The 9,415-nt window shown below is 47.7% G+C and overlaps 1 non-coding gene across 1 annotated transcript; it reads right to left on the reverse strand.

The window, feature by feature from the left end:
- Nucleotides 1-3,530: 3,530 nt before the first annotated feature.
- On the reverse strand, nt 3,531-3,645 carry LOC127980658 (U5 spliceosomal RNA). The gene has a single exon (XR_008159671.1). It is a non-coding gene; the product is annotated as a U5 spliceosomal RNA (small nuclear RNA).
- Nucleotides 3,646-9,415: the final 5,770 nt, after the last annotated feature.

The raw sequence follows: 9,415 nt of genomic DNA on the forward strand, positions 1-9,415 counted from the left end.
CCAGTCCGTATCCAGAGAAGATGGTGGATCAACACCTAGAAAGGACCTCTATGGCCCAGAAACACAGCGGAGACCGTGACAACTAGATGAGCCGCAGATACAAATCCCCTGTAAAGACCACCTGGACAAGACCACAGGAAACAGATGATTCTTCTGCACAGTCTGACATTCCTGCAGCCTGGAGCTAATCTACCTGTTTCGTCTGACAAGGGGAGAACTGTCTCCCCGACTGAGCCTGGTTTCTCACCGGGTTTTTTCTCCATCCTTTCACCGATCGAGTTTTGGTTTCTTGCCTCTGTCGCTTCTGGCAGGCGGAGCTGGGGACACTTCATGTACAGCGATATCGTTGACTTGATTGATCCAGTCTGTATCCGCTTCAGTCACCCGGATCCAGTCCGTATCCAGAGAAGATGGTGGATCAACACCTAGAAAGGACCTCTATGGCCCAGAAACACAGCGGAGACCGTGACAACTAGATGAGCCGCAGATACAAATCCCCTGTAAAGACCACCTGGACAAGACCACAGGAAACAGATGATTCTTCTGCACAGTCTGACATTCCTGCAGCCTGGAGCTGATCTACTGGTTTCGTCTGACAAGGGGAGAACTGTCTCCCCGACTGAGCCTGGTTTCTCACCGGGTTTTTTCTCCATCCTTTCACCGATCGAGTTTTGGTTTCTTCCCTCTGTCGCTTCTGGCAGGCGGAGCTGGGGACACTTCATGTACAGCGATATCGTTGACTTGATTGCAAATTATTGCACAGATACTATTTAAACTGAACTTAGCTGAATGATGTCATCAAAGAGTTCAATAACGAAATGCCTTTAACTGTCATTTTGCTTTTTGACGCACTGTGTTCCTAATTAATGTTGTTCAGTTGCATTGACGCAATACTTTTTGTTTAAAGCGCAATTTAAAAAAAAAAAAAAAAAAAAAAAAGAGTCCAAACAATGACCCCTGCTACGGGTAGTGTTCCAAGTGTTATGCGACTTCAGCTAATGATGGGTCCATCAGAAATTTTACGGTGCTAGGGCTGGGTCTGCGTCAGAAGAAGCCATGCATTGTTTAGTTATGTCAGTGCAGTGCCGTCAGTTGGGGGGGAAACGGCAGCATGCACGGCTCCTCGTTAGTATAGTGGACAGTATCTCCGCCTGTCACGCGGAAGACCGGGGTTCGATTCCCCGACGGGGAGAGCTGGTTCTTTTCGTCTTCCGAATGATCCATCCAAAAAGTTTGGTTGGAGTCGCAGGTCACAGAAGGAGTTCTGCTTCGACGTCAGCCCGAGCCAAAGGACATGCGTTGGCCGGGAATCGAACCCGGGTCAACTGCTTGGAAGGCAGCTATGCTCACCACTATACCACCAACGCAGGCGGAAGTCAGTAGCTTTATTGACGCACTGTGTTCCTAATAAATGTTGTTCAGTTGCATTGACACAATACTTTTTGTTTAAAGCGCAATTAAAAAAAAAAAAAAAAAAAAAAGAGTCCAAACAATGACCCCTGCTACCGGTAGTGTTGCAAGTGTTATGCGACTTCAGCTAATGATGGGTCCATCCGAAATTATTCCATCCAAAAGTTTTGGGTGGAGGCACAGGTCACAGAGGGAGTTCTGCTTCGACGTCAGCCCGAGCCAAAGCATATGCGTTGGCCGGGAATCGAATCCGGGGTCAACTGCTTGGAAGACAGCTATGCTCACCACTATACCACCAACGCAGTCAGCAGTCAGCAACTTGCGCCGTCACTAAGAAGGCTCGAAGTGCACGAGTCGCCGATAGGGCTAGAGGAGCAGATGAGATCTTTGTTTGGACCCGTCACTAAAGAGAGCCTTCAAGAATTTGCATCCCGTCACGTACAAGAAAGCGCTGCCTTCCCATCCGGCTAAATAAACACGAAGTGGTCAAACGCAGAGAGTGCCTATAATAACCAAAAGCCCAATCAAGGCACTCTCTTTCTCATGCCTCTATCTGAAAAGTTGGATAAAATCTTATATGAAAAAAAAAGTCTTTTAAAGAAATCCCTTATTCCGAGGTCACCGTAGCCACCAGATCCAGTCTGTATCCGCTTCAGTCACCCGGATCCAGTCCGTATCCAGAGAAGATGGTGGATCAACACCTAGAAAGGACCTCTATGGCCCAGAAACACAGCGGAGACCGTGACAACTAGATGAGCCGCAGATACAAATCCCCTGTAAAGACCACCTGGACAAGACCACAGGAAACAGATGATTCTTCTGCACAGTCTGACATTCCTGCAGCCTGGAGCTAATCTACCTGTTTCGTCTGACAAGGGGAGAACTGTCTCCCCGACTGAGCCTGGTTTCTCACCGGGTTTTTTCTCCATCCTTTCACCGATCGAGTTTTGGTTTCTTGCCTCTGTCGCTTCTGGCAGGCGGAGCTGGGGACACTTCATGTACAGCGATATCGTTGACTTGATTGATCCAGTCTGTATCCGCTTCAGTCACCCGGATCCAGTCCGTATCCAGAGAAGATGGTGGATCAACACCTAGAAAGGACCTCTATGGCCCAGAAACACAGCGGAGACCGTGACAACTAGATGAGCCGCAGATACAAATCCCCTGTAAAGACCACCTGGACAAGACCACAGGAAACAGATGATTCTTCTGCACAGTCTGACATTCCTGCAGCCTGGAGCTGATCTACTGGTTTCGTCTGACAAGGGGAGAACTGTCTCCCCGACTGAGCCTGGTTTCTCACCGGGTTTTTTCTCCATCCTTTCACCGATCGAGTTTTGGTTTCTTCCCTCTGTCGCTTCTGGCAGGCGGAGCTGGGGACACTTCATGTACAGCGATATCGTTGACTTGATTGCAAATTATTGCACAGATACTATTTAAACTGAACTTAGCTGAATGATGTCATCAAAGAGTTCAATAACGAAATGCCTTTAACTGTCATTTTGCTTTTTGACGCACTGTGTTCCTAATAAATGTTGTTCAGTTGCATTGACACAATACTTTTTGTTTAAAGCGCAATTAAAAAAAAAAAAAAAAAAAAAAAAAGAGTCCAAACAATGACCCCTGCTACGGGTAGTGTTTCAAGTGTTATGCGACTTCAGCTAATGATGGGTCCATCCGAAATTATTCCATCCAAAAGTTTTGGGTGGAGGCACAGGTCACAGAGGGAGTTCTGCTTCGACGTCAGCCCGAGCCAAAGGACATGCGTTGGCCGGGAATCGAATCCGGGTCAACTGCTTGGAAGGCAGCTATGCTCACCACTATACCACCAACGCAGTCAGCAGTCAGCAACTTGCGCCGTCACTAAGAAGGCTCGAAGTGCACGAGTCGCCGATAGGGCTAGAGGAGCAGATGAGATCTTTGTTTGGACCCGTCACTAAAGAGAGCCTTCAAGAATTTGCATCCCGTCACGTACAAGAAAGCGCTGCCTTCCCATCCGGCTAAATAAACACGAAGTGGTCAAACGCAGAGAGTGCCTATTCAGACGATGACCAGTGGCAAGCCCTCTCGCAGCATGCTGCCGGACGGTCAAACTGATTCTGCTCTTGACATTTCGATGTAGCTCTGCTGTGAGCAGAGCACCCAAAAATACAGGTCACTCGCAAAAGTTCCCCTCCACGGAAATCTTTAGTAAAAGGCGAAAGATTTATGCGACAATGAAGAGAAACTCGAGCTGTGTCTCCAAATCCTCGGGCCTGTGCGCTGCCTCTGTTAAACTACTACGCTCGCCAAGGGTCATCAAGGGTGACAATGCCTGCCCACATGTGTTTCGTCAGCACCCCCCCCCTACTCCAAAAGGGAGGAGTAAAACTCAAAAAAGTCCTCTCAGTCCACCAATAACCAAAAGCCCAATCAAGGCAATCTCTTTCTCATGCCTCTATCTGAAAAGTTGGATAAAATCTTATATGAAAAAAAAAGTCTTTTAAAGAAATCCCTTATTCCGAGGTCACCGTAGCCACCAGATCCAGTCCGTATCCAGAGAAGATGGTGGATCAACACCTAGAAAGGACCTCTATGGCCCAGAAACACAGCGGAGACCGTGACAACTAGATGAGCCGCAGATACAAATCCCCTGTAAAGACCACCTGGACAAGACCACAGGAAACAGATGATTCTTCTGCACAGTCTGACATTCCTGCAGCCTGGAGCTGATCTACTGGTTTCGTCTGACAAGGGGAGAACTGTCTCCCCGACTGAGCCTGGTTTCTCACCGGGTTTTTTCTCCATCCTTTCACCGATCGAGTTTTGGTTTCTTCCCTCTGTCGCTTCTGGCAGGCGGAGCTGGGGACACTTCATGTACAGCGATATCGTTGACTTGATTGCAAATTATTGCACAGATACTATTTAAACTGAACTTAGCTGAATGATGTCATCAAAGAGTTCAATAACGAAATGCCTTTAACTGTCATTTTGCTTTTTGACGCACTGTGTTCCTAATTAATGTTGTTCAGTTGCATTGACGCAATACTTTTTGTTTAAAGCGCAATTTAAAAAAAAAAAAAAAAAAAAAAAAGAGTCCAAACAATGACCCCTGCTACGGGTAGTGTTCCAAGTGTTATGCGACTTCAGCTAATGATGGGTCCATCAGAAATTTTACGGTGCTAGGGCTGGGTCTGCGTCAGAAGAAGCCATGCATTGTTTAGTTATGTCAGTGCAGTGCCGTCAGTTGGGGGGGAAACGGCAGCATGCACGGCTCCTCGTTAGTATAGTGGACAGTATCTCCGCCTGTCACGCGGAAGACCGGGGTTCGATTCCCCGACGGGGAGAGCTGGTTCTTTTCGTCTTCCGAATGATCCATCCAAAAAGTTTGGTTGGAGTCGCAGGTCACAGAAGGAGTTCTGCTTCGACGTCAGCCCGAGCCAAAGGACATGCGTTGGCCGGGAATCGAACCCGGGTCAACTGCTTGGAAGGCAGCTATGCTCACCACTATACCACCAACGCAGGCGGAAGTCAGTAGCTTTATTGACGCACTGTGTTCCTAATAAATGTTGTTCAGTTGCATTGACACAATACTTTTTGTTTAAAGCGCAATTAAAAAAAAAAAAAAAAAAAAAAAGAGTCCAAACAATGACCCCTGCTACCGGTAGTGTTGCAAGTGTTATGCGACTTCAGCTAATGATGGGTCCATCCGAAATTATTCCATCCAAAAGTTTTGGGTGGAGGCACAGGTCACAGAGGGAGTTCTGCTTCGACGTCAGCCCGAGCCAAAGCATATGCGTTGGCCGGGAATCGAATCCGGGGTCAACTGCTTGGAAGACAGCTATGCTCACCACTATACCACCAACGCAGTCAGCAGTCAGCAACTTGCGCCGTCACTAAGAAGGCTCGAAGTGCACGAGTCGCCGATAGGGCTAGAGGAGCAGATGAGATCTTTGTTTGGACCCGTCACTAAAGAGAGCCTTCAAGAATTTGCATCCCGTCACGTACAAGAAAGCGCTGCCTTCCCATCCGGCTAAATAAACACGAAGTGGTCAAACGCAGAGAGTGCCTATAATAACCAAAAGCCCAATCAAGGCACTCTCTTTCTCATGCCTCTATCTGAAAAGTTGGATAAAATCTTATATGAAAAAAAAAGTCTTTTAAAGAAATCCCTTATTCCGAGGTCACCGTAGCCACCAGATCCAGTCTGTATCCGCTTCAGTCACCCGGATCCAGTCCGTATCCAGAGAAGATGGTGGATCAACACCTAGAAAGGACCTCTATGGCCCAGAAACACAGCGGAGACCGTGACAACTAGATGAGCCGCAGATACAAATCCCCTGTAAAGACCACCTGGACAAGACCACAGGAAACAGATGATTCTTCTGCACAGTCTGACATTCCTGCAGCCTGGAGCTAATCTACCTGTTTCGTCTGACAAGGGGAGAACTGTCTCCCCGACTGAGCCTGGTTTCTCACCGGGTTTTTTCTCCATCCTTTCACCGATCGAGTTTTGGTTTCTTGCCTCTGTCGCTTCTGGCAGGCGGAGCTGGGGACACTTCATGTACAGCGATATCGTTGACTTGATTGATCCAGTCTGTATCCGCTTCAGTCACCCGGATCCAGTCCGTATCCAGAGAAGATGGTGGATCAACACCTAGAAAGGACCTCTATGGCCCAGAAACACAGCGGAGACCGTGACAACTAGATGAGCCGCAGATACAAATCCCCTGTAAAGACCACCTGGACAAGACCACAGGAAACAGATGATTCTTCTGCACAGTCTGACATTCCTGCAGCCTGGAGCTGATCTACTGGTTTCGTCTGACAAGGGGAGAACTGTCTCCCCGACTGAGCCTGGTTTCTCACCGGGTTTTTTCTCCATCCTTTCACCGATCGAGTTTTGGTTTCTTCCCTCTGTCGCTTCTGGCAGGCGGAGCTGGGGACACTTCATGTACAGCGATATCGTTGACTTGATTGCAAATTATTGCACAGATACTATTTAAACTGAACTTAGCTGAATGATGTCATCAAAGAGTTCAATAACGAAATGCCTTTAACTGTCATTTTGCTTTTTGACGCACTGTGTTCCTAATTAATGTTGTTCAGTTGCATTGACGCAATACTTTTTGTTTAAAGCGCAATTTAAAAAAAAAAAAAAAAAAAAAAAAAAAAGAGTCCAAACAATGACCCCTGCTACGGGTAGTGTTCCAAGTGTTATGCGACTTCAGCTAATGATGGGTCCATCAGAAATTTTACGGTGCTAGGGCTGGGTCTGCGTCAGAAGAAGCCATGCATTGTTTAGTTATGTCAGTGCAGTGCCGTCAGTTGGGGGGGAAACGGCAGCATGCACGGCTCCTCGTTAGTATAGTGGACAGTATCTCCGCCTGTCACGCGGAAGACCGGGGTTCGATTCCCCGACGGGGAGAGCTGGTTCTTTTCGTCTTCCGAATGATCCATCCAAAAAGTTTGGTTGGAGTCGCAGGTCACAGAAGGAGTTCTGCTTCGACGTCAGCCCGAGCCAAAGGACATGCGTTGGCCGGGAATCGAACCCGGGTCAACTGCTTGGAAGGCAGCTATGCTCACCACTATACCACCAACGCAGGCGGAAGTCAGTAGCTTTATTGACGCACTGTGTTCCTAATAAATGTTGTTCAGTTGCATTGACACAATACTTTTTGTTTAAAGCGCAATTAAAAAAAAAAAGAGTCCAAACAATGACCCCTGCTACCGGTAGTGTTGCAAGTGTTATGCGACTTCAGCTAATGATGGGTCCATCCGAAATTATTCCATCCAAAAGTTTTGGGTGGAGGCACAGGTCACAGAGGGAGTTCTGCTTCGACGTCAGCCCGAGCCAAAGCATATGCGTTGGCCGGGAATCGAATCCGGGGTCAACTGCTTGGAAGACAGCTATGCTCACCACTATACCACCAACGCAGTCAGCAGTCAGCAACTTGCGCCGTCACTAAGAAGGCTCGAAGTGCACGAGTCGCCGATAGGGCTAGAGGAGCAGATGAGATCTTTGTTTGGACCCGTCACTAAAGAGAGCCTTCAAGAATTTGCATCCCGTCACGTACAAGAAAGCGCTGCCTTCCCATCCGGCTAAATAAACACGAAGTGGTCAAACGCAGAGAGTGCCTATAATAACCAAAAGCCCAATCAAGGCACTCTCTTTCTCATGCCTCTATCTGAAAAGTTGGATAAAATCTTATATGAAAAAAAAAGTCTTTTAAAGAAATCCCTTATTCCGAGGTCACCGTAGCCACCAGATCCAGTCTGTATCCGCTTCAGTCACCCGGATCCAGTCCGTATCCAGAGAAGATGGTGGATCAACACCTAGAAAGGACCTCTATGGCCCAGAAACACAGCGGAGACCGTGACAACTAGATGAGCCGCAGATACAAATCCCCTGTAAAGACCACCTGGACAAGACCACAGGAAACAGATGATTCTTCTGCACAGTCTGACATTCCTGCAGCCTGGAGCTAATCTACCTGTTTCGTCTGACAAGGGGAGAACTGTCTCCCCGACTGAGCCTGGTTTCTCACCGGGTTTTTTCTCCATCCTTTCACCGATCGAGTTTTGGTTTCTTGCCTCTGTCGCTTCTGGCAGGCGGAGCTGGGGACACTTCATGTACAGCGATATCGTTGACTTGATTGATCCAGTCTGTATCCGCTTCAGTCACCCGGATCCAGTCCGTATCCAGAGAAGATGGTGGATCAACACCTAGAAAGTACCTCTATGGCCCAGAAACACAGCGGAGACCGTGACAACTAGATGAGCCGCAGATACAAATCCCCTGTAAAGACCACCTGGACAAGACCACAGGAAACAGATGATTCTTCTGCACAGTCTGACATTCCTGCAGCCTGGAGCTGATCTACTGGTTTCGTCTGACAAGGGGAGAACTGTCTCCCCGACTGAGCCTGGTTTCTCACCGGGTTTTTTCTCCATCCTTTCACCGATCGAGTTTTGGTTTCTTCCCTCTGTCGCTTCTGGCAGGCGGAGCTGGGGACACTTCATGTACAGCGATATCGTTGACTTGATTGCAAATTATTGCACAGATACTATTTAAACTGAACTTAGCTGAATGATGTCATCAAAGAGTTCAATAACGAAATGCCTTTAACTGTCATTTTGCTTTTTGACGCACTGTGTTCCTAATTAATGTTGTTCAGTTGCATTGACGCAATACTTTTTGTTTAAAGCGCAATTTAAAAAAAAAAAAAAAAAAAAAAAAGAGTCCAAACAATGACCCCTGCTACGGGTAGTGTTCCAAGTGTTATGCGACTTCAGCTAATGATGGGTCCATCAGAAATTTTACGGTGCTAGGGCTGGGTCTGCGTCAGAAGAAGCCATGCATTGTTTAGTTATGTCAGTGCAGTGCCGTCAGTTGGGGGGGAAACGGCAGCATGCACGGCTCCTCGTTAGTATAGTGGACAGTATCTCCGCCTGTCACGCGGAAGACCGGGGTTCGATTCCCCGACGGGGAGAGCTGGTTCTTTTCGTCTTCCGAATGATCCATCCAAAAAGTTTGGTTGGAGTCGCAGGTCACAGAAGGAGTTCTGCTTCGACGTCAGCCCGAGCCAAAGGACATGCGTTGGCCGGGAATCGAACCCGGGTCAACTGCTTGGAAGGCAGCTATGCTCACCACTATACCACCAACGCAGGCGGAAGTCAGTAGCTTTATTGACGCACTGTGTTCCTAATAAATGTTGTTCAGTTGCATTGACACAATACTTTTTGTTTAAAGCGCAATTAAAAAAAAAAAAAAAAAAAAAAAGAGTCCAAACAATGACCCCTGCTACCGGTAGTGTTGCAAGTGTTATGCGACTTCAGCTAATGATGGGTCCATCCGAAATTATTCCATCCAAAAGTTTTGGGTGGAGGCACAGGTCACAGAGGGAGTTCTGCTTCGACGTCAGCCCGAGCCAAAGCATATGCGTTGGCCGGGAATCGAATCCGGGGTCAACTGCTTGGAAGACAGCTATGCTCACCACTATACCACCAACGCAGTCAGCAGTCA

The sequence above is a fragment of the Carassius gibelio genome, chromosome B19, assembly GCF_023724105.1.
Source record: "Carassius gibelio isolate Cgi1373 ecotype wild population from Czech Republic chromosome B19, carGib1.2-hapl.c, whole genome shotgun sequence".
NCBI classification, from domain to species: Eukaryota; Metazoa; Chordata; class Actinopteri; order Cypriniformes; family Cyprinidae; genus Carassius; species Carassius gibelio.